The following is a 27,031-nucleotide window of genomic DNA, read 5'->3' as shown; positions in this document are numbered from 1 at the left end:
AATAAGTTATTTTATGTGAATTAAGTTACATGCAGCAGAGATCAGAATGTCATGTTTACATTTAGCAAGTGTACTAAACTACGTATATGAGCTGTTTCACCTATGCATGTGCTATTAACTGTGATAGAATTTTATGTTGAATTAATTCTGACTCTTGGAAAAAAGAAGCTCTCAAGTGCGTTTAAAAGAGAACAGGGTTATGCCTGTAGTAATGAAGGTTCATGAACTGCATTGATTTCATCTTGAGGATGTCATTGAAAGGCTTGAACTGAAAATGGAATGGTATGGAAAAGGTTGAAGGTCATGTTGAATTTGTGCTCTTAAAGGACCCTCAAATAGAATGAACAGTGCACAGAAATACTAATCCTAATGCTCCTCACATGTGTGCATGTCCTGTTTTAATCATCTACCTCTGGCTGCTGGGAAGCTGAGGTTGAGGTTAGCTTGAGTGGGCAAAGATCACAGCAGGTACAAATAATCTTGCATGTATACACTTGTGTTTGTGTGTATGTGATCTTTATGTCAAGAATAAGAAATTACTGCTGTACTCTGCGCTGTCAGTCTGAAATCTAAAGTGTCTTTTCCTCCCATCCACTCAGCAGAAACATCTTTCCATCGATTTGTTTTTGCAAATGGTGGATTCATGTCCGTTTTGCTGCATTAATATTGAAGTGCTCTTATTTATTAATGCCGTGTTATAGATGCTAGATGCTTCCATCTTTGCTTGTACCCCATTTCGATCAATGGGGACTGCTAAATCTTTTCACATACGTGTGTGTGTTTGTGTGTATGTGTGGGCGGGTTTGGGTGGTTTATGAGGAAAGGTTACAAACTGGTAATTACAAGGGTAATATGCTATTAATGTGGTTTATGAGGACATTTCTAGTGTCCCCATAATTAAAATTGCTTAAACATACTAAACCAGGGGTCACCAACCTTTTTGATACTGAGAGCTACTTCATGGGTACTGAGTCATACGAAGGGCTACCAGTTTGATACACTCTTCTGAAATAACAAATTTGCATAGTTTGCCTTATACATTATTAATAATGTAAAGACTCTGATCACGTTAATGATTTCTCACAATAATTACCAACAATGACAAGGTGGGAAACAGATATCAATATTCAGCACTTTATTTCTATTTATCTCAGTAATTGTAAAATGTTCAGATGATCACTTACATTACTTTTCTTAGGAAAAATGTCCCATTTTCACTAACCACTGACAAACCTTTTAAACAAATCATGAACTATGTTGCACCATGTTTCAAAAAGTTATCAATTATGTACATTGTAATGTCTGTAATGTAGTGAAAAATCTTAAATATTTTTAAATAAATCTTGTCACATTTTGAACTAATGACCAAATCTGCTGTATTTTTAATAAAATAATAACTGTTGCATGTCATGAACACACATTTTAAATTGAACAATTCTTCAATATTTTAATTAAACTTTGCCATGGCACTGACATGTTGCCACTGACATCTGGTATAATTTTCTTTGTTAGTGGGAAGACTGGCATTGCATGCTGTTTACCATTGTATTGTAATCTGGTGTGTAACTTGACACTGCAACTGTGAGTAACTCTTTCAGATGTGCATCAGTGAGGCGTGTTCTGTGTTTGTTCTTGATGAAGTTCATATCAGAAAATGCTGATTCACATAGATAGGTAGACCCAAACAGGCTGGCAACCTTCATAGCTGCTGTACACACACACACCACTGTACTTCTCTGTGTAGGCTTTGAGGTGGAGGTCATTTTGCAATGTTATGATTTCAATCTCCACCTGTCCAGCATCCAAGTTGAACGTTGTACTTAGTTGCTCAGCAAAGCTTGTTGTGTCCACATTCATGAAAGGATTGGAAATGAATGATACACATGGCTCAAGCTGATCTAGGTCACAAAACCCATTCTCAAACTCTTGCCCAAGTCTGTTTATGACTTCATAGTACTTGTCTGCAAATTTGTCAAATGTATCAGATGCAGAAGCATTCTCTTTCAGCACTGACTGCACAGAGGGAAAGTGCAGCACCTTTTTTCTCTGTAGATCCACAGAGAAAATGTTCATTTTGGCTTCAAATGCATTTAAAGCACTTATCATATTAACAACAGCCTTGCAGCTCGCAGTTTAATTGGTTTAGTTTCCCAGTAATGTCCGTCAAAAATGCAATGTCAAGTGTCCACTCTGTGTCCTCTAGCAGTGAGACGTCTTTGCCTTTGGACTGCATGAACTCTTTGATTTCACCCAAAAGTGACAAAAAACGAAGTAAAACTCATCCTCTGCTGAGCCATCTGATTTCTGTGTGTAGTAGCAGGTCACCATATTCAGCTGCCATCTCCTCCAATAGCACTTTGAAAATCCTGTGCTGTTTTGCTTTGGAGCGGATATTGTTTATGATTTTCACAACGGAGTCATCACGTGCCCAGAGCCGATCACTTTGGCACACAATGCCTGCTGGTGAATGATGCAGTGGTAATGCAGAAATTTTGGGAAGTCTGGGTCACCTTTACAGTGAGCGATGAAACCTGCATGTAGGCCAATCATAGCAGGAGCCCTATATGTGGTCACCGCTACCAGCTTTTCCAATGGTACCTTTTTCTGCACGAAAAACTCCTTCACTGTGTTATAAATGTCAACTCCCCTCGTAGTTGTCTTTATGGGCAGTAGTGTCAGGAGTTCTTCTCTTGTGGAGAAATCTTCAAACACCATCCGGATAAAACCATCAGCTGCGCTGTGCTGTCCACGGACTCGTCGCACTGGATGCTAAACCACCTGCACCTCGCCAGATCCCGGTCCAGCTGATCGACCAAGTTACTGGACAAAGCTGACACTCGTCTAGCCATCGTAGATGCCCCCAGTTGGACGTCGGAGAGAGTGGCGATTACATCGCTTCCATATTTCTCGTCTTTAAGTACAGTGTTAGCAATTATCATCATTGCTTCTTTGACAACTTCTCCGTCTGAAAATGCCTTCTTCTTGATCAGGAAATGCGTAGCTCTAAAAGAGGCTTCGGTTGCTTTTTGTGACTTTTTCGCCGGCCTTGTGAAAAAAGCTTGTTGCTTACCCAAAGCTGTCTTTAGCTCAAGGGCTTTTTCTGCCCGTAGTGCGCTTCCCGGTGGGTAGTTAGTAGTTTTTGTGATTCGTAGTAAAGTGTCTCTCCACATTGTGCCGCTTTGCCGTTGCCACAGTCGCTCCGCATATAAGACACACGCAGGTTTCTTTCACAGTCGTAAAAAAGAACTCCCGACTCCCATTCATTGTGAAAGTGATATGTTTTCTTTCTTTTTTCTGCCATGTTTTTGGGGTAAGAAACTACGTTCAGCGCCAATCTTCGCTGCACCCTCTAGCTTAGCCTACTTTCCACGAGCACTGTATTGTCACACGCACAATACTGACCGAACTGGAGTACGTCAGATTTCACCTAAACTTATCTAAACTTCATGTATAAGAAACATATTTTTAAGATATTTTCATTTTTTAAATCTATATAAATGCAAGTGCGATTAAAAAAAAATGAACAGCAACAGAATAAAATAACATTTTATACGCAGCTGAGTTGTGCTATTTTTAGAACAGGCCTGCGGGCGACTCATGTGGTCTTTGGGGGCGACCTGGTGCCCGCGGGCACCGTGTTGGTGACCCCTGTACTAAACTATGTTTTTTATTTTATTTAAAAATGCAGAAAGTTTTTTGTGAGGGTTAGGTTTAGGGGTAGGTTAGGGATAGACTCTTTAGTTCGTACAGTATAAAAATCATCATGTCTAAGGAGATTCCTCATAAGAATAGCCGCACCAACATGCAAAGAGTTAATTAACAACCTGATTAGTTAGAAAAATTGCTTAAAATTCAGTATAAACAAATTATTGTTGGCAATGATTCATTTTGAATAAATATGATTAACTAATTTAATGCATGGTTTTTTTTTTGGCCCTAGAACATCTGTCGTGACTTAAAATGCACAGTTTTCATTTGTTTAAAATTGCTTGGTATTTGCCTAAATGTTTTGATTGAGAGTCCTAATCTGGATGCCCATTGTGACCACTGATGACCTTCTACTATGGGTTACATTGTGAACATATGGTTCAATATGTCATAATTTGCAATTCTGAGCATTCACATTCTCTCTATATATACTCTGGAATCAGGGTCTCAGTGGCAAACTGTGTGACTCAAAGAGGAAAATCTTTCATCAGTGGGGATTAAGGCAGAGGAGTTTAGACATTTTCCATGAGGTAGCATTATAATCGGACACAGGGCCTAATAATACCCCAGATCTGAGTGGATTTGATTGGAAGAAATGTTATTAAAGTCGGCACATGAGAAAAACAAATTAGAGGCAGCAGTATGTTCTCCAAAGCGCACATAGCGAGAGGTAAAGGAGTAGTACTTAATCATAAACCCTTCTGTTATTTGTTACAGTTTGCCGACAATTATTTTCTGCCTTCATCCAGTAGAGGGGTGAGCAAGGGGCCGATTTGCCCCTTCTAAACTTCTGAAAAGGGGTCAAATGTGATAAGCAGCACTTAATGCAAAGCAGTTTTATACTTTTATATGCTGACTATGATATTGGAGAGCTCAGGTTTCTCTGTGAGATAAGTAACTTTGGTTGGAGGGAAACACTCTTTGACCTACACACTTTGTAGGCATGCAGTTTCTCTCCATTTCATCCATTCATCCATTCATCCATCCATCCATCCAGTCTTATTCATATTCACATTTCTGTGTGGTTTAATTTCACCCAAACATATTCATTTATGCATTGTGTTTGTTACTGTCCCTTGGCGGAGAGCAGAGCCCAATGTGTAAAAGCCTCTTCCTCACTTCCTCTGCCTGACGTTTGGCATTTACATAGCTTGAGAGAAAAAGAGAGGTTAATTACGCTCAACCCTGTAATGCCATTAATTATAGAGCAAACAGTAAATAAGCTGATGATATTTTTCACAGTGAGAGGAGTGGCAGCAGAGGGATAGAGATGACATTCACACACAAAAAAGAAGGGTGAACAATGTGCATGTTCAAATTGAGCAAAAAACAAAACAAAAGAAAACATACACATTCACTTTCATGTGTTTTAGAAATAGAACAATGAGATGTAAAACCCAAACATGTGATGAATCAAAACGACATCTGTCTTTCCTCTTAAATCTAAATTAAAAATCTATTTGAATGGAAAGACAAACAAGAAATTGAGACATTTGTTTGTGTGTGAGGGTGGCAGAGGCTGACAGACCATATTCAAAATCATTAGTTTAACAATTAGCTTTCTGCATTCCTCTGGGCCTGTTGCCGCTCAATTCACGTACAGCCCAGCCAAGTCATAGGCACTGGCGTATGACGACAAGAAAAATAGATAATTGTTTATATTATTCCCATAACATGATGACTCCGTGAACAAATCAACTTGCTGCCTTTATTTAGCTTCTCTTTAATTGCAGATGAAGAAAAGAAAAGGATTTTGGGGATGTTTTGAGGTTAATTATTTGGTGAGAGGATAGTCTTAATGGTCTTTGGGGCTGTCTGTAAATAATGGTAAATCACCAGTGTGCTAGGAGACCATCTTATTAATCGTGATGGAGGACACTGGTTATTAACATGTTTAAGAGTGATTCATGAAGGTTTTCTTGAATATTTAGAGGCTAACATGCTAATATGTATACATCCTTGGAGAATGAACAAACACGTTTCCAATCCCACATTTAATACTGTTCCAACCCTTATAGTACTACAACAACAGTACTGTGGTGGTAATATGTACTATGGTAACAGAAGGTACCATGGTACCATTACAACACCAAAAAACTGTTTTTAAGTGTTAAAAATTATATATTTGTCTAAAGAAATATAGTAATAGCATGAGATTTCTTGTTATAGAAACCTCATTAGAATGTAATTTCATCAAACTTTCTTTGTTTAGTTAATAAAAAGTATTAGTGTAATTACCCTATTGGTGTCCTCTCTACATCATTCTAGCAAACATGGGTCACATTCAGTTGAATTAGTCAAAGGTTTAGCCGGAATTAGGTGTTCTACAGTGGCTGTGCTGAGACCTCCCTCTATGCAGTATTTACTAATGGCCATGAGATGTGTAATGATTGTGTGTTATTGGAAAGTTGCATTGACTGCATGGGTTGGCACGGCTGGATGGTGGATCACTTTTGCTTTGAGATCTACACTCTGCCCTGCCATATGGCACTGGGAACAAGGGAGTGCCAAAATCATGAGTCAGATGGCCCAGGCAGCAAAGTGGCCACAAACGTACCCATTGTTCACTCTCTTGCTTGCATTAGCTGTATTTGTTGTTCTCTCATTTGACTGCGCTGAATCAGAGCAACAGTGACATTATAATGAAAATAGAAGATAGCATTACAAGTAAGACTTTCTTCATAGATTAAAGGAATAGTTCACCCAAAAATGAAAATTCTCTCATACTCATGCCATGCCTGACATGTATGACTTTATTTATTCAGCAGAACACAAAGATTTTAGAAGAATATCTCAACTCTCTAGGTCCATACAATGCAAGTAAATGGTGATTAGACCTTTTGAAGCTCCAAAAATCACATAAAGGAAACATGGAAGTAATCTAAAAGTCTCCAGTGGTTTAATCCATATCTTCAGAAGCAATATAATTGGTGTGGGGGAGAAAAAGTTAAATATTCAAGTCCATGTTTTACTCTAAATCTTTACTTTCACTTTTACTTTTACAACTGAATGTCACATAGATTTAAACACTGGAGTCATATGGATTACTTGTATGGTACCTTTATGTGAGTTTGGAGCTACAACGGTCTGATCACCATTCACTTGCATTGTATGTACCTAGAGAGCTAAGATATTCTTCTAAAAATCTTTGTTTGTATTTTGCTAAAGAAAGGGTTAAAATCATACTCATCTGTGATAAAATGAGGGTGAGTAAATGATGAGAGAATTTTCAGAATTTTGAGTGAACTATCTCTTTAAATTAATGTATTCTACAGTGATATGATGGCTTTGGGTGAGAAACGGATCAGCATTTGAGTTTTTCACTATAATTGTTCTGGTCGCCCTCCATTGCACGTTCATGAAAGGACTGAGAGAACATTGAACTGTTGTATACAATTGCGAATCATAGCAGTGCTGATGTAGGGCCATATAGCACTCTTGCTTGTGTGATATTACTTAAGTAAGGTAAGATAAAATATCATTACAGCTGAAGATGAGCACATACAGCCAGACCATTTAAATGACCCAGCTGGTAACTTTGTGGCCTACAATGATTGAAGGGGAAATTATGCCATTGTTTACTGTACCTCATGTTGTTCCAAACCTGTATGACATTTTCCCCCTCCATAGAACACAAAAAATATTAATTTTAGAGTCTGTCAGCCTCTTTTCACCACAGTCACTATTCACTTTTATTGTATCTTTTTTCATACAGTTGAAGTCTGGTGATTGAGGCTGTCAGTCCTTCACATTTTAACTAACAACTAATTTTTTTGAATTATGAAAGAAAGTACAACTTTAGTAAAACATGAGGATTAGTAAATTACATTAAAATCTTTTGGTGAACTGGCCCTTCAAAACCTTGTATGTGTCACTCTATGCAAAACTCCAGCCTGGGTTAATTACAAAATTTCATTTGTCATGCTGTCTTAAAGAAAAAAAAAAAAAAAAAGAAAGAAAAGAAAATCAGAAACTAATTGCTAATATTTAGTTTCTCCTATCTCCTTGATGGCAGAGGTCAAGAATGGATTAAATGCCATTGATGTATTTACACCGTCAGGTAACATTACCAAATGCATTTCTTTTACAGGGTGAACCTGCAAGCATCGGATACGATGCATTCAATTACTGCCTCCGTTTTTCTTTTTTTTTTAATGTGTGGCCTTATTAATCTGATATCTTCAGAGATAGAAGGGTAAAGAGATGCACTGGTTGGCTTCCTAAATAGTAAACTTTAAGAGTGAGAGGACACAAGACACACAACCAATCCCACCCCACAACCCCCACCCCCATTGAGGCCCTCACCTTCAGTTTAAAAAGCAATTATAAACATGTTTAAAAGAAGGGAGACATAAAGCACTGGAATCACAAAAACACAGCGAGCTACTGGAGAGATAGCCAAGAGGCTGATGCCATGTTGTACCATTATCTGCATCTCTTTATTTCCCTTTTTCTGTGTTTATTCAATCACTAAGCCTCCCAATGTTCCTTCTTTTGCCGTGCTGACAAGTCACTGAGTGATGATAGCCTAAAATGACCGTGAAGCAAATGACATATTGGGAGATGCAGCTTTTTTCTCTCTGGTCTGTCTGAAAAATTGTCCCCTTAAATAAAGGAAAACACTGGAGTTTTATGAATAGCAACTAACAAACAAACATGTTTTATTCAACATCAATAAATAGCCGATTATGGCACTTAAAGGGATATTTTACCCAAACATTTAAATTCTGTCATCATTTACTCACCCTGTTATTTTTCCAAACCTGAATGACTTGGAATGGAATACAAAATATAGAATGCTGCTTAAATCCCCAGTTATCGTTCGCTTTTAAAGAGAAGACCCTTTCAATTGTTCCAGAGGGAAAATGTTTTGTTTAAATTATATATTAATAATGGGTTGATTCCATTCCAAAACATTTTTTCATGAAGCTAAAGAACAAAAGGTTTATTACAGTCAATTTTCAGAACTCCACCACTTCATGCTGCCGAAAGAATGAGGCTTCTCTCTTTTTAGTAGAACATGGGCATTTGCTTTAATGCTGAAGGAAACCGCCTCATCACACATTTCTTTAGCCTAATTCTACATGGTGGATAGACTTTCGTGACAGGCTGAACAATTTTTTTTAAACTATATATACTTACTACATAAACGTGCATGGTTAATTAAGGTACAATGAAAAATATTAAAGATAAAAAGTACATTTCTAAGTTACTTTTCATGTATTCACTGAATTATTGTTAGATATGACAGATTATGGTTTTGACAGAAAAGTAAATATTTTTGTGGGTTGATTTTCTTATGCCAATTAATGGATTAAGAGAAAGCATTTTAACACAGGTTTGTCTCAGATAATGTGGCTTAATATGTCCATGTAAACACATAAGCAATGTTCTGATGGGTGTTTGAAGAGTGTGCATGAGTGGAACAGACCTGGATAACAAACATCATCGATGGAGCCCAACAAAAAGGCAACACAGCGGAAATAATTAAACATTTCTGAGAGTACAGAGGGAAAATCAAATAGACTATAAACTATATGCATATATACATACAAGTGTAAAATATCGACTGTCCCTCACATACCCACTACTACATCACAATTCTGCTGCAGGTCATGATAGTAAGTTAAGGAAACAAACACAGCTCTAGAGACAAACACAACTCTAGAATGTCTGGAAATAAAGTGAATCAACAGAGAATATCTTCCACGGATCCTATGTTTGTTATTTACACAAGCATTGTGGGGAAATTATGCTGCTGTGGAGAAAACCGCTTACTGAAAGAGCCACATGTATACAGGAGTAAAGAGTAAAGACCTAAAACACTGCTTTTATTGTGCAAGCAAACAGGAACTGCAATACTGTTTTCTCGTAATAATCCGCTTTCTCGCAATAAGCCACTTTCTGGTGTCCATGTTAACGTACAGTAGTTACAGAGTACTGTCATTGTAATTAGAACATTGTTAGCTGTTCATTTATTGTATTCTAACCAATTACCATTTGGAAAGGAGGCAAGAGAACACCAGAGCCAGAACAAAAATATACTGTTTCTGCTCAGAATGAACTGAAATAAAAACATTTTGTTTTTAGTCCCTCCTCCCTAATATCTACTCTTGTGATTCACTTAAGAAAGAGATTTATAAGGGTTTGGAGCAACATGAGGGTGAGTAAATGATGACAGAATTTTCATTGTGGGGTGTACTACTCCTTAATGAGACATACATATACAATATACAGTATAAAGCAGGATGTAGTATACAATATACATATCACAAGAAACGTACATTAGATTAGACCATCTGGTTGTCTGGATCTTAGTACTGATGGTTTGACCTAAAGCTCATCTGAGTCTGACATTTGTACTAATCTCACAGAGCCCTCCGATTTCCAGCTTTAATGGCCTTTAAGAGTATTTTCATGGCAACCTTTCCCAATTTGTTTTTATTCTCTGAAATCTTTTCAGCCATGTAGGATATCTTTTGATCCGACGTGTGTGTTGTGCTGTTTAAAACAGTCCAAAATGGGAACAGATGGATTCTTGGAAGGCTTGTAGGACTTACCACTCATGCAGTGTTAAAATGCTTTAATCTCTTTATCCAGTACTCAAGATGGGCAAGTAAAAAGGTTTCCCTCTAAATCTGCACAAAACACTGCTGAGTGCCATAGTTTGCATATGCCAGAGTATTACCCTTCTCTTTCTATAACCACATCAAAGTCTCACAGTATTACACTCACTCGTTGAGATGATTGTGTTTTCTAACAGAGGTCATATAATCCTTTGAATTGGATGAGCACTATGACAACAGAGCAAGGTTTAAACCTGAACAAATTTTGTGACTTACATATTTGTGGGATTTCAGATAAGGTCTCACAGCTCAGTTCCTAACTGCTATAGCTGACAGACAATAATACAACAAACACCACCAACCTATTTGCCTCTATTGGGACTGTGACCCTATGCTTTCATGCTGGCATCTTATTCCAGGGGTTCAAATAGCTTTATTCAAGCGTGGGGCAGCCATAGGGAGTTTGATATTCGGTGCTTCAAGGGTACTTTTGAGCATTTGAGAGGGGTACACTACAAAGGGTTCATGCACTTCTATAGTACAAACATGCACAAATGGTAGCCCCAACATAATTAACCTTTAACCATTCAGCACATTAACAAAATATCAACATCACTCCTAGTATTCACTTGATGTGCACATTTTTCTGACCATGTCAGGACAGAAAAGACCAGGTGTACAGTAGACATGTAGCACCACCATTTTGATTATAAGAATGAACATTGTCATAGGCTCATTTTTCATAAATATTTTATGTTTTTTAAATAGCATTCCACCTGTAAAGAGTGACAACTATATGTCAGTGGTGTTACTATTATTTACTCTTGATAAAATAATAGTTATACAATAAACCCTTCATTAAAAATATATATATATTATACTTATAAATTATACCTGTCTGTAAGAAACAGAGAAACATGTTTCTTTATTTTTTTTAAAACAAGCATACACACACACACACACATATATATAGATATATAGATATATTGTACTGTATATTATCATATCATACAGTATATTAAGAATGTTAATGTCTTCCTGGCGAATGAAAATAGAGCGGCTATCCCATAGATATCCAATGAAAAAGTCACCACACATATCAGTTTGTCATAAAGACTTGGGGATGGTCTCCTTTGACCTGGGCCAGTAAGCAACCATCTTGCAACCATTTAACAATGCCTTTGCACATCAACTGGGCATCTGGTTGAGGAGAGTGCCCTGTCTTCTTTGTCAAACGCTTTGAGTGTAGTGTCAGAAAAGCACTATATAAATGTACAATTCATTAATAAATTCCTTTGCAAACACCTAGCAACACCCTAGCATCATAAAATGTCATATCACTAATCGAAATATCATGAAAATGTAGTATTTCTTTTTTACTTATACATTTATTAATTGTTGTTGAGAATCCAAATGCATATTTACTTATTACAAGTTTAAGTTTTGCAGTAATTTTTGTGGGTAAAAATTACCTGAACATAACAGGGGGGTTAAGCCTGTTTGGATCAGTTAGCTGTACAACAATTCTTGCATCCTAAAGGTTTCTGAAAACATTGATCCTACTATTGAACATTTGTGTTAAGTTTTTTAAACTGTAATCATTTTCATTGGATTATGAGAGATTAATAAAACAGTACACCAGAAACAGTATTTTTCAAAATTATTACTATGCCAATTCTTGAAACTGTGTAAGACTGCACCCCTACCCACCCCAACACCACCTCTTATCTCAGAAATAATATCCAGAATTTTTAAGAATTCTAAAACTGTTTTGGGGGCATTTAAAACTTAAACTTAAAAATTAAACTTTCATCTTCTCAACTATTTTTGAAGTGAAACTAATAGAAGGTAGACAAAATGAGCACAGAATAAAAGGTCAAATTTAGTCCTATGGGTAGCAGCTCACTGCATCACAACTGAGTGGAGCGCCACTGCGCTGAAAATGTATTTCTTCCTCCCTCCTTCCCTCCCTCCCTCCATCTCCATCTCTCTCTCCCTCTTTACTCTCTTTTACGCTCTCACCACTTCTTTTCTGCACACCAATAATCCACGATCACTGTATTAATGTGGTAATTAAATCAGATACTATGCTGTGCTATAATCCTTTTGGCTGGCTGGTGCTGACACAAGGTTGTGTGTTTCCCTCTGTGTATCTGTGTGTGAATCTGACACGTTGCTGAATGTGGATTTGAAAATTGAAAATTCATGAGGGACACTCATGAATTTCATGTTGCATCAAATAAATAGATAATGCTTATACACTATGATATATATATGATGTGATATATTCACAAATACATTTATGTTGAGGATGTTACTCTGAAACTTAACTGAGTGGATCGAGCTGTTCATGAAGTATTTTATTGTATATCATGAGGAACAAAAGATAATTAATACATGCATAGAAATAAGGACATATTCAGCTGTCACAACTGGAGACTGGAAACACTTTTATTTTTAATAAGATTTATAATTTTAGTTTTTGTGCAGCAGCTTCACTTTCAGTATTCTGGTATGTATCAGAGCCTCCAAGGAGACTAAATCTGAACTATCCCATTAAGGTTAAATGTTCTACTAAGCAGTGACGTGCGGTGATGTCTTAAAGAGGCTAGGCACTGAGTTATGAAAGCCAGATTACCTGATTTATTGTTTAAGCTAATAATACGTAATAACAGTGAACGTTACACACAAGCGCGGCATATCAAGAAATGTACAAATCAGGATGTATATCGTGTACTCTCTCTCTCTCTCTCTCTCTCTCTCACACACACACACACACACACACACACACACACACAAGTGCGTAAACAGTGAACGTTATGCATTTATCAGATCCTTCAAAACCTCTCGGTTTTCCTTTACCTTTTCATTGTGGTAGGTTATATTCAGCTTCCTTTGCTCGTCAAGTGCAAGGTCGATCCGAGATTTTCCAAAGGTTTTCAGTGTAATTTGACACTGGATGTGAGCTGACGACTTTTCATGCTTGGTTAAAGCTGCGGGCAGGTTGTTCAAATCACAATATCCCGCTGAAGTCCAAACAGTCTGACTGGTTGAAAAAAGCAGGCAGGGATAGCAGTACAGCCGCTGATTGTTAGCACAGCCACATAGCCAATCGTTTCTTACATACCAATCAGTTTGAAATGATCGGATACTTTTTGGGCCCTTTTGCTGTACTAGTCCATCTAAGGCTGGCGTAGACCTCCCTCTTGCAATTAACTCCTATTTGGAATTAAAATCGAGCTTGGAAAAATTTCTTAATTCCGTGATTACGGCTGGTGCTGTCATTTTGAATTTTGCGGGGATTAGGCATGTACGCTAGCTGTGGTGTAATGACGTTAGCTACGTAAATGTCCAGGAATATCTCGATTTTAATTGGTCCATGTCTGATACGTAACGGAGATGATTACGGGCATAACATATTTACGTCAAAAGGCACAGCAGATTTGTGCTTTTTGCCGTACATGTTAAAGAATACAGGATCGAAGTGCGCATGCGTAACATGGGTTTTCCGCTTGTCGTCTGCAATGAATGGACCGTAAAAGCACTGCTTATTCTACCATTTGTTTTTAGTTGATTATGCGTAACTGCTACATTTGTCATCATAACGTCTAAACAATTGGAATAACACACATATTGCATGTATAAATCACAAGAATAAAAAGTAAAAATCCAAATACAAGTTTATTATTTAATAAACATTTTATTTTTGAATTTTGGCAGGGTAGGCAGTGCCTAGTTTGCCTACCCAGACCGCACGTCAGTGCTACTAAGGTAAGAGTTAGAAGACACACAAGTTGTGGCAGATGTTCTCTTGGTTTGGATGTTTTTGATTTGATTCGCTCATGTTACATCATTACATCAGCATTGCATCAGCGAGGGTCCGACTATAGTACTTACAATTAAATATTTGTTGTAGTTCCTAGTACATTTACAGGCCATTAGGTGAGTATACATTTTTACTCTCACATGGGACTTGATGAGTGTTTATTTTGGACCCTGTTTATAAGTATTATCAGACAAGTGTATAAAACTGTTTGAAAAATAAAACGTCCTATACTTCAACCAATCAAGTAGCTCATGTTATGTACTATTTTAATTTACCGTACTGAATGATTCACAAGTGGAGTACAGAGGTGAATTTAGAAAGAATATGTTCAATATGAGGTACAGAATAACAGAAGAATAATTGTCAATATGAGGAACAAGTGTAAACAAAGCTGGGGAGAAGATGAGAACCAGCTATTCACCCATTAAAAGTTTAGAAAAGTTGCACCTTTGCCATGTCTAGACAACCCAATTTGACATGCTTAATTTTAGTACACTATGTATAGTGCTGTACATTTCCATAATACCTAAGCTACAATTCTTTTCGGCTAGATCCAGCCTCAGAAATAAGGGATGACATGCTCAGAGCAGTGGATCAGGGAGAGAAAAAGAAGGAGAAGGAGCAAAAGATGGAGGTGGTCAGACAAACATGGCCTTTTCCCTGAGGCATAAAGTTACTGGCACACTCTGTGCCACCTATCTGTTGACAAATGGAGGGCCATTACCACTTACAAAAATGCTAACACGAAACTCTGTGATCTGGGCATCCTCTTTGCCTCTAAAATGGGAACATTCATTTCTTCTTTTTTTTTTGCAACCGAAGGTTGAACAAGGTCACAGGCAATGCTGTGTGAGCACAACGTATTAAGAGGAAAAGTTATCAGGCAGTATTATAGCACAAATAAATGGAATCTTATTCACTAACCACCTGCAATCCTGTTTAACCTGTAACCTGTAAATGATCTGAAATGGCGTTGCACAGAAATCAGTCTTCTAGTTTTTTTATTGGAAAAATGCTTTGATTGAGCACCATCTGCCTGAAGCTATTAAGGTTGTGTTTATTATTATTATTATTATTATTATTATTATTATTATTATTTTATAGCTGCTTTTTTACATTGTTATTGATGTTAGCAGCAATAATTAATCAAATGATGGTCAAATGATGGAAAAGAACATATAGCTAAGCATATATTCAGACCTGCAGTTCAGTCATGAGCATTTTAAGCATTTTAAAAGCCAGTGGTGGAGTGCTGCTGTCAGAACACGGTAGTCTGCTGCATCTTCCACAACCTAACACTCAGAACTGGCCTACAAGATGGGGATTTGTGATACATTTGTAGATGATTTGCATAATTCATAAAGTGAATCAAGCACTGAAGCAATGCAGACAGTGCGTGAAAAGAAGCAATGACATCAGTGGGCACAAATCATTCTTAGTGAATTTTCCAGGCAGTTGGAAGAATAACTTGCTCAACATTATATTGCCTACAAGTAAAACACTGGTAATTTATGCACAGTATACCAGTATACACTTTAACAGGTTTTGCCAATCATGAATACTGCACCATACCAATTTAAACCCAAATTTGATTTGTTTGGTTGGGCACCCATAGTCCTTCTTTTCTGTCTCTCTTCATAAATATCTGTCAGAGTGTTGACCTGCTGACAAGGTGATTTTAAGGTGATTTGCTGGTCTTAGTTGGTTTGCCAGGACAAGTTCCCAAAACCCCTGTGAAACCAACAAACAGACAAACCTCCTGTTCTGCCCCCTGGGTCAGTTTATATACCTGCATGCTACTGAAATGTTTTCTTTGGAAGTTATTTAATATTTTTGAAAACTTATTTTCACTTTATTCAACTGTCCATCCTCTGTCCATTTCAGCTGTCTGAAATAACTGAAGGAGCTAAAAGGCTTGTTCTCCTGGCTCTTAAAGGAGTGGCTCACTGTTTATCTGTATTACCACAATGGCAGCAAAACACATAGTGAGAAGAGTACAGCTACCATGCTGTTCTGTTTAATGGTTTTACAGAGGTTTTGGGAAGTTGTCAGCTGGCCAGGCTGGGAGACCAGCTAAAGACAAGCTTGGTCAGGCTGGAAGATATACCCTCCTAAACCATTTAAGAGCATTAAACCAGCTTAGGCTATCAAATTCTGTGCTTTTAAGAAGGGTTTTTATAGTATGCACACCTGTGTGCACAACCCCAGTGTTCATTGACGACCAGCCAGGTTTCCCATTTCCTCCAACCCAGACCAGAGAGGAAAAATAATTTTCATTCTAAGACTAAAGGTTCTGTCCTCCCTCCATCAAAGCGATAGGGTCATAATCTCGCCTAAAGCGCTAAATCCTCTTTATACTGACATAATGCCCTTTAAACTCAATAATTCTTTCTCTCTTTCTCACTCTTTCTGTCTCTTCTCACTGTCTCTCCCTTTATTTTCTCTCTCTTTAGACCCACCTTACAGTCATTAATCTAAGCGGTTGCTAAGTAACCTCTAGGGCAGCCTGATCAGTTTTCATTAAGGCTATACTCGGTAATGATTTCACTGTGCAGTTTATTGCACAATATGAGAACAAAGACAAGGGCTAAAGATCAGAAATATTGTAAACATGAAGCCCAAACCATATGTTAACTTCTCATGAATCATAACATTATGAAACAGTAGTGAACAATAAACATTGCCCGGCATGATCATCAAAATATGAGATCACAGTGGAAATTAATTATTTAAAAACAAAAGCATATTTTCATGTTTAGGTTATTATTATTATTATTATTGTTAATAATAATAATAATTATTAATAATAATATACTTAAAAGAACATAAATATAATCCGGCATGATCCAGCAAACTATGAAATCACTGTGTAAATGTTTGTTTGTTTACAAAAAAAAGCAAATTATTATTATTATTATTATTATTATATTATTATTGTTGTTGTTGTTGATATTGTTATACATTATTATATTAGATTATACAATTCTAAAGCGTAAAGTGACATTCTTAACTTTGTTATTAATTACTTTAGCAATATCACACGAGCAAGAGTGCAATATGGCCCTATATCAGCACTGCTGTGATTCGGCCGCAGGTGCTGATATAAAACAGTTCAATGAACAAGTAAATTTTTTGAAATTAGGAAAAATTGAGTACGGTCATAAAAGAGCATTTGTGCATGGAACTACTTTCTTACGCGATGGATCAGAATCTGCCATTGCTGGTTCAAAACAAATGATGCGTCCAAGCCTTCGTTAGTAATTAAAAAATGTCACTTCAGAAATAGAATCACGGCTTGTGCTGTTTCTACCTAGCTATTGGATAAACAAGAATGGATGTGAGTGTGGGTGTGTGTGTGTGTGAGGGAGAGAGAGAGAGAGAGAGAGAGAGAGAGAGAGAGAGAGAGAGAGAGAGAGAGAGAGACAAAGACAGACAGAGCATGTGTGATCACCTGTTACCAAAGCAGAAATGCTGTCAGCTTTCTGGAGATCAGCTTTCTCAGTGGAAAAATCACTCTCCAATTTTCACGGTAGCCGGTGAAAGAATCTTTCTCTAAAGAAACTGCAATGTCCTCTGCCATTTTGAACAGTATGTTTTCTCCAACGTGGAAACTCCAGTATGAGGTATGTAATGAGTTATGTAATTAATCTCTCTGTTGTGTCTCTCAGCTGTGATGAGTCATAAAGCTGAAGTTTGTTTAAAGCCTATATTCTAGCTGTAATATGAGCCATCACAGAGCGCTGTTGTATGTAAACAATGACTGATGGGTTCAATTCACATTACCAACTGCTCATATTACACACAAAAATTATCTTTTGCCACCACCTGCTGGATAACATATGTAATGTCAAAAAATAAAATATAAAATACATGTAAGAGACACTAATATAGTAACTCTTAACACATATGCACTACACTTACACTATTGTTTAGAACAGCACGAACACAAGTGGAGTGATACACACACACACAGTGAAGCGTCCGAGTGCTGATGGTGTCACACCATCAGTGCTCATGCAACGTCTCTCGTCCAATCAGATTCACGGACCGGAACTAACTGTTGTATATTAATTATTATTATTATTATTATTATTATTTGTATTATTATTATTATTGTTGCTGTTGCTGTTGTTTGTAATTGTGTGATTATTCATCTCTAATACAGGTCATCAGAGAGCACAATTTTGTTCCAGTGGTGGTGTCCAACCAGTTATACTAAATCACAATCATATATCAACGTCTCGTGACTGCTTGGTAAGGTTATGGATTGCCACTGATAACATATCATGTTATGTACAGTACATGTACAAGGATTCTCTCTTCCAGTCTTCTAACAGAATGGCTAGAATAAGGTTGGTAAACATTTTGATCTGGTGTCGTAATGTAGATGAAGCAGAAATGGTGTTGAACTCAAAGGTGGATGTGTGTATCTATGTGTGTGTTACAGCTTCATTCCACCCCTGCTGTAGGGCAGATGGTTTCTATGGCAATCCGAGGCTTGAGTTATGACTCCCATATGGTCATGGTACAGGCTGCCATCACTCCATTGCACTCTAGAAATGTGTGTGTGTATTGCAAAAGACAGTAGGACAATGATATTGAGAGAAAGTGATATAGAGAGAAGTATGGAGTCTGTATGTGTGTCAGAAAGTGATAGGAAGCAAGAGATTAAGAGAGTGATGACAATGGAAGTGTGTAAATTGTGTGTTTGGTCAAGAGAAAAGGATTACAGTACCTCTGTGTGTGTGTGTGTGTGTGTGTGTGTGTGTGTGTGTGTGTGTGTGTGTGTGTGTGTGTGTTTTGTTTTTGTGTGTATGCATGCATGTATGTGTGCTTGTGTGTGTGTGTGTGTGTGTGTGTGCAAATGCATACTTTCAGTAGAGAAAGATACACCCAGTTAAAATGTATTTACTGTACACATGTAAGGCATACAATTACAATACATTATTATTAGTGGTTGTCTCATCATATGGTGAGACAGGGTGTTTCCTCCAAACACCCTGTCTCTAGGAGAGATTTGGACTGCTCCAAACTTTTCACTTAATAAGACGGTACTTGGAGAATGTGTGATTGTTTGTAACTAGTTATTTTTTTGCTAAACAACCATATTGTTTGTGCTACTGACATGAATGTTACCTAACATTATTGTGGATTGTTAAGGAAAGGTGTGCCATTACTTTCTGAGTGAACAAACTTTAAAATAAAAGTTGGTTACCCAAGCCACAAGTACTAGACTATCATGAAGACTTGGAAACTTGGAAGTTGGTGGAAACTTTTTGTCAGTAAACAACTGTGGTGAACAGGACATGGCCAAGCGGTGTCTGGGCAGAGCGGGCTGGGAAGATAAGTGGTAAATGAGTTCCACCTGTGTGCCACACCGGTCTCGCTTTACAGTGAGGGGCAGCAGGAGTAGTTATGGAGATGAGACATTGGCAGATGGGGATAAAGAGAGATGCATGGACCTGAGTGTGTGCGTCTTTTAAGTTGAATAATAAATGTTTATGTGTTTGTGAAGCTGGTCCCAGCACCCTCCTTGCCCATGCATTCCTTGAATCATTACACTGGTGCCGAAAACCGGAAAGGAGGAAGGATACGCTGTGATGGAGTCTTCACTGCTGCTGTCCACCAGGATGTCTGGACAGACCGAGGCTGGGAAGATAAGTGGTGAAAGAGTTCCACCTGTGTGCCATGGCAACGGGGATAGAGAGATGCATGGACCGGTGTGTGTGAACCGTGACTGTGGGGCAACAGTGTGTAAGGGAATTTCGGATCAATATAACTCAGTGGTGATTGAATTACAGTGAATTAGAACTGAATTAATAGGAAAATTATTCAGAATTAAAGTTTAACACTTTATCAACTATTTGTCCACCGATAAATTGAGATTAGAGTAATTTATCAATTCTGGACAGAATATTATCCTATAGCCAACAGTAATAATATCATAAAGTTAGTATTACTGATTATGATCCAGGTAACAAAATCAACAGTTTAAAGCAGTAACATCCAGCACAAGACACTTGTATGTAAAATTAAACAAGACTTTATTGAACTACTCTAATAAACATAAACTCATTTAACGAGAACACACACACATTCATTCATACAGTAGCAGGAAAATGGTGATATTAACAGAGGATGAATGGAGTCCCAAATGTCTAGTATTAGACATTATTTCTTAGACTGCAACCTGAGAGAATCATCATACTAGAAATTCAACCTTAGTTCGTTTGCATAATAAGATTTGCACCAGTTCAGCAAGAGTTAGGAGACTGTTTTACTTTCGTTTGGTTTTTCCTGTGAGTTTGCTGGAGGGAATCTCGGAAGCATTGATTTGCTGGCGGTCGGTTGAAGATAAGTTCTCAGGGGAACCACTCTGCGGTGAATAGATGGTTGGCTTTGCAGGGTGGAGCCTCGTGTGATGGTTTCCGGGTTACGCGTTGCTGTGCAATGAAGTTTTCTCCACTTCTCGAGGGACTGCTGAAAGTAGAGACTTTGAGGAGGTATTCTTTGTCGAGATTTAACGAAGGCTCAGATGGAAGAGTTGATGAGTCTTGGAATGAGCTCTTGGTGGTTGAAGAGTGTACAAGCAGAAGCAAAACAAAAGTAAAAGCAAAAGAAAAGGGCAAAAGCTTCTTATACTATTTGTCATTGGGTTTTAACCATGTTGATCTGGTCCATCCCTATGAGTGTTTCTCCCAATCAGATATTGTCCTGGTTGGGTCCTACAACCCGTTCTCCTGTTTGTGCATGTAATAAGCCTAATATCATCATGATCGCATGTGGCCAAACTTTTGAGAGTACTCGTTTTATTAAACGCTTTAAGAAATAACTTTCATGGTGTACATGGTGCATCCTACACAAATCTACATTGTATCAAAATACTAGAAATCATTCATCCATCAAAAAATATTAAATAACATATACTTGAGGTAGAAGTTCATAAGAATATAACTGTAATAACGGTTTAACACACAGAAATGACTCCACAAGTTATATAAAATATACATGATACATAAGATATATCTAAGGCAACTACTGGTGAATAATACAGCTTATTGGTAGCATTTTGAGACCATTGTTTATTAAACCCATGAGAGGGGAATCCATGCGGTCTCTGCTGAGCTAAAAGAGAATGTCTCTGGAATGTACAGCTGGGAAGAAGAGGTGTCCTGGTGGAACAACGAAATGTCACTGTTTCAGGTCTATGTTGATTTCGGGCCATGGGACTGTCTTCTCAAATCTCCGTTTCCTGAAATAGTCTACAGTTTATGCATTAAGGTCAGAAGGCGTTACTTAGCCTTTTGGCCTTACAGAGGGTTTAGGTTTGTGGAATAAAGAAGGGTCTTCTCTTCTTCTTCAGCTCTGTCATTACAAGATTACAGTGAGATTAAGCAGGCATTGGAGAGACAGTCTGTTCCAGCTATATAGGCTATATAGATTTGTTTTATGACTCTCTAAAGGCTCGGTGGGTATCACTCTGATCTGTGGAATGTGCTGTTGTGTTCATTTGATGGGCTTTGTTCATGATAATCCTACAAGTGCATTTGGTTTTGTCTTTTAAGTTGTATATTAAATGTTTATGTGCTTGTGATGCCAGTCTTAGTTTCCTCCTTATCCATGCATTCCTTGAATCATTATAGCAATCACCTAGCAACCACCCAGAAAACCCTAACAACAACACATAAATGTGATAAACTCAACTCATCACAATTCTGATCAGAACTCTGAACATTTCAAATCAGCTTAATGTATAAAGCACTTTTAAAACCACAAGAGTAGACAAAGTGCTGTACAGAGATAGAAATTTAAAACAATACAAGGAAAAAAGGACATAGGTTAAAACAATTACCACAATAATTTAACCTTTAAAAAGTTTAAAATACTTATTCAAAAGCCACTGTGAATAAATAAATATTAAGACCACTCTTAAAAGCATCAATGCATGTATCGTATTTAATAGACAGAGGCAATTAATTCCACAATCTAGGGGCTGCAACAGAAAAGGCACGGTCACCCTTGCACGACACTGAGGAATAGTGAGGCACAGCTGGTCAGCAGAATGCAAAGATCATCTAGTGAAGGGTGATTAAATCTTTAATGTACACTGGCGCTGATCCATGTAAGGCTTTGTAAAACAAAAAGAAGCACCTTATGTTGGATTCAAAATTTTACCAGTAGCTGATGTAATGATACCAACACATGATCCCTTTTTTTGGTATTTGTTAAAAGTCACGTCGCAGCATTTTGCCCAAGCTATAGGTGAGAAACAGTGGACTGACTAAAACACAAATACAGGACATTACAATAGTACAAAAGGTTAGAAATTACAGCTTTTATTAATTACATATTCAATATATTAAAACCAACTTTTAACATCAGCCAAATAGTTAATAAGAAAATGAACAGTGCGTCATTACCGTAATTCAATGGTAAATACATTTGTGAATCATCTGCATAAAAATGATAACTGATACCATATATATATACATAAGTGCAACACAATTTCCAGAATTAACACCATTTGTAACTCTAAGAAGAGCTGACTCTGTACTGCATCAAGTTTTAAAACCTGACTGAAGTCCATAAAAAATATAATTTTTGCTGATCACACTCGCCTCCATCAAGAGGGTCGGGGACCTGCAAGCGTTCTCTGTCAGCGACACTTGCCTGGAGTTCAGTCCGGCAGACACACATGTGATTCCCCCTCTTGCGGGTCAAAGCACATTCAACAAGGAGTGTTGTGTCCTCATGGGCACTGGCCAGACACATATGCAGAGCAGCGGGTTGGGCAACACCTAATACCTTTGCGAGATTCTACAATCTCAGGGTAGAGTCAGTCTCGTCCCGTGTTTTCTCAGGTCCGAGCCGGTAGAACTCGGTAACGCGCTGATGGATTGACTGGGTGAATCGCTTGCACCTAGTGCCTTTTCCCTCGGCTGAGGTAATACCGTGTGCTTTTTCTCCCAGGAGAGGATGACTCCCTGGATGACTCCTCCCTAGCCCTGTGGGTCCGCAATTCGGCAGAGGAATTCGCCGACCCAATCCACTGCGGGTACTCAAATCTACCCTGACGTTCCGCCTGTGTGTACTTTCCGCGGTACGGTCTCCTTACGAATGGACCCGCATCTTCATTGGGCAGTGCCCGCTGCCCCCCAGTCGCCGTGTCTATAGCAACTCCTCCCTCCCCACATGCGCCACTTCCCACATGTGACCTAAAAACCCATGTGGTGTATTTCGCCACTTTTACCTACCCCACTCTGGATGGGTGTGGTCTCCGCAGGGTCCACACCCATCCCCTATTCTTTCAGTCCCCCTGAAAGAATAGGAAACTGGGTAAGACCCCCTTCCCACGATGTGTGTAAGGGCCTCAGTCGTTTTGCTCTGTGCGAGAAACATAGAGAGAAAAGAGGCCCGGCTAGGCTCAGCCTGTTCCCATGTTGGCAAGCGTTGCCTTGTTCCCCTGTCTAGGGTAACTCTAAGGGTTTCTGACGACTTTATCATCATCATTTATATTAATGATTGGCAGCGGCATATGCAGCATCTGATTGTGGTTCTGAGGTCGCAGCGACGGGCGGGGCTCACAGCCATCCCCAAGAAGTGCGTGGTTGGGCATGTGGAGGTACGGTTTCTGGGGTTCCACTTGGGCCAAGGTGCGTCCCCAAATTGATAAAACTGCAGCGATTGCGACCTGCCCGAGACCCAAGACCAAAAGGGGTGAGACAGTTCCTGGGGCTCGCTGCTATTATAGGAGGTTTGTGTCTAAATTTTAGGACGTTACCAGCCCGCTGACTGATCCTACTAAAAAGGGGGCTCCAGACCTGGTCCAGTGGACGGAGCAGTGCTAACAGGAATTTACGCAGGTTAAATATGTGGCAGCGGGGACATGGTTGAACGTCCGTCCGTAGAGAGCGAAAGTGGTAAGGGTGCTAACACCTGAGCTAGATTATGTCTAACACCTGTCTCTAATTCTAGTGAGCATGGGGAGAGCGGCATATAAACGGCCATGCCTCCAGCAGAGAGGCAGTGAGAGCATAATGAAGCCTACAATTCTTGTGAAGCTAATGAGTTTATGTTGTGAATATAATGAGTTTATGTTGTGAAGCTAAATGAGTTTGACTGTCTATGTGCCTCTGAACTGCTGAGTCTGCGAAATTAAAGAAAAAAATGTAAAGCATTAAAGTGGCGATTGAAAGCCTTACCTGAGTCTGGAAAACCCGCTTCCCTGTGTCCTCCTTCCCTAGTGTTGTAGAGTCTTTCACATTGAGCTTGTAGAAATGGGCGTGCCCTGTGATTGGTAAAATATTAGTAATAAAACGCAATGATAAAATTAAATAAAAAGTGCCGGGGAAGGTGGTTAAAAGATTGTTTACAATCTCCCTTGGTCTCTCAGTCATGGTGTGTTTTGCAATTTCTGTACACTAAAGCCTTATATTTGTTAGGACCCAAAAGTCTAAGGGTCCTTTGTTGTGGCCAGCCTTCAATTTTGTAAAGCAGAAAAAGACTCTAATTGGTCTGCATAACTGATTTGGATAATCATTGTAAAATACTGAATTATTTAGACGAGATCTACTTTCAATTACACATTTTATTCAAGAACATCTGTCTACGATTATGCCTGATTATTAAATTATAACTATATATTTGGATTTATATTTACATATTAAGATTTACAACTATACAATGTATTCAGGATTTACAACTACATATTCAGATTTATTTTTATATATTTAGAACTGCAACTATATTCAGAATTTACAACTATATATTCAGATTTATATTTATATATTCAGACTTACAACTACATATTTAGGATTTAAATATTCAGGTTTATATTTACTGTATATCCAGACTTACAACTATATATTCAGGATTTACAACTATATATTTAGATATTTAGACTATGTCACGAACTCCAGTTCCCAAGTCCACTCAGCCCCTTCCAGCTCTCACACTCGTTCCCAATCACCTGAGTATTAGTTTCACCTGCACTGTTTATTTTCTCTATTTATACCCTGCCCTTTCACTTTAGCTTAGTTGGTTATTGTTTGTTACTCACTCTGCTTTGCCAACTCTAGTGTTTCGCTTGTCTTTTCCCAGTTAGTTCATTCTCGTGTTTTGTTTTGTTTATCTGATCTTCTGGCTTCGACTTTACGCTCTCGCCTCACTACGCTCCTCTGGATTTGCCCCTTTGTACTTGTGCCAGTCTTTTCAATAAAGCTGTTTTCTGCAACGGAATCCATCTCGTCCAGTGTTCGTTACAAAGTATATATTCAGATTAAGATTTATATATTCAGAGTTACAACTATATATTCAGGATTTATATTTAAATATTACATTTAGTGAAGAAATTTCATTGAATTTAACATAAACTGAATGTGGCCTCTTTAAGAGTTTTTAGGCACCCACTATGTTACACACATGTGTGCTGGTTAGAATGTGAGAAGATATATTATTCAAGAGAGCTCCTGGTTTTGTTCATCGGTTGATAATTATTTGGGTATATGTAAAATTCAACACAATATGTTGTTAAATTGTATTAAATATGTGTTCACAAAAGTCACATGTTAAATGTGAACATACTTAATACAATTTTCAACACAGGATTGAGGACGACCCAGCTGGCGATGGAGGCGATTTGGGAATGGCAGCAGACGTGGTTTCGCCGGGTACTTCCCCGCGAACCACCCGCCCCCCCGACGTGCTCGTTGACTTCCGTCCGGGCTCGAGGCAACAGTGGCTCGCCAGACATCCATCATGCCTATCCTCTTCAGCCCCCCGAGCTGGATGAGCTCGCCACTGCATCGGAGAGTGGTCCGGCGTCTGATGCGGATAACTCGACTGGGCTGCCGCCTTCGGGCCAGTACACCCAGTCTGAGGCTGACGCCCAGATGTCTGACATGCTTGCCCGGGCCGCCGGTAGCATGGGGCTGGACTGGAACCGTCCGTCAAACCCACAGACTTTGTGGCTGGATGATTGATTCCTCGGGTCTGCGGGCCGCTCACAGATGCCCCCCCCCTGTTCCTTTCTTCCTGTAAATGCATCATGAGCTGACAAGTTGGACACCTTTCTCTACCTGTCACCGTGCCTCTCGCTCATCCGCTCTCACTACCCTCGACTGCAGAGCGGCCCACGAGTACACGGCAGTCCCCCAGGTGGACAGAGTGGTTGCAATCCACCTGTGCCCCGAGAACGCTGCCACCTGGCGGGGTCGCCCTGTGCTCCCCTCAATGGCCTGTAGGATGACGTCTTCACTGACCTCCAAAGCCTACAGCGCCACCGGACAGGCCGCTTCTGCCCTGCATTCCATGGCCCTCCTGCAAGTCCACCAGTCCAAGGCTCTTAAAGATCTGCACTTGGGTAGTCCTGATCCTGACGGTGTATGTAGCTGCTATTGTGGCCCACCATGACACAGTAGACGGCAAGTCTTTGGGAAAGCACAACTTAATTATCAGGTTCCTAAGAGGCGCCCGGAGGTTAAATCCCTCCCAGCCGAGCCTATTCCCCTCCTGGGATCTCTCAGTTGTCCTCTCGGGCCTTCAGAGACCCCCCTTTGAGCTGCTAGAATCAGTCAAACTCAGGGCCCTCTCCTTGAAGACGGCCCTCCTGATCGCGCTCGCCTCCATCAAAAGGGTCGGGGACCTGCAAGCATTCTCTGTCAGCAACACCTGCCTGGAGTTCGGCTGACACTCACGTGATCCTAAGACCGTGACCGGGCTACGTGCCCAAGGTTCCCACCACTCCCTTCAGGGACCAGGTAGTGAACCTGCCAGCACCAACCCTGGCGGAGGCAGGCCCCCTGAAAGAATAGGAAAACTGGGAAAGATCGCCTTCCCCAATGCATATGATAGCATTAAGATGGCCCCAGCCACTTTAACTCTATGTGAGAAACATAGTGAGAGAAAAGGCGCGGCTGGCACAGCAGGCTCG

This window comes from Xyrauchen texanus, chromosome 1 (assembly GCF_025860055.1).
Source record: "Xyrauchen texanus isolate HMW12.3.18 chromosome 1, RBS_HiC_50CHRs, whole genome shotgun sequence".
In the NCBI taxonomy this organism is placed as follows: Eukaryota; Metazoa; Chordata; class Actinopteri; order Cypriniformes; family Catostomidae; genus Xyrauchen; species Xyrauchen texanus.
This window is presented reverse-complemented; position numbering follows the sequence as displayed.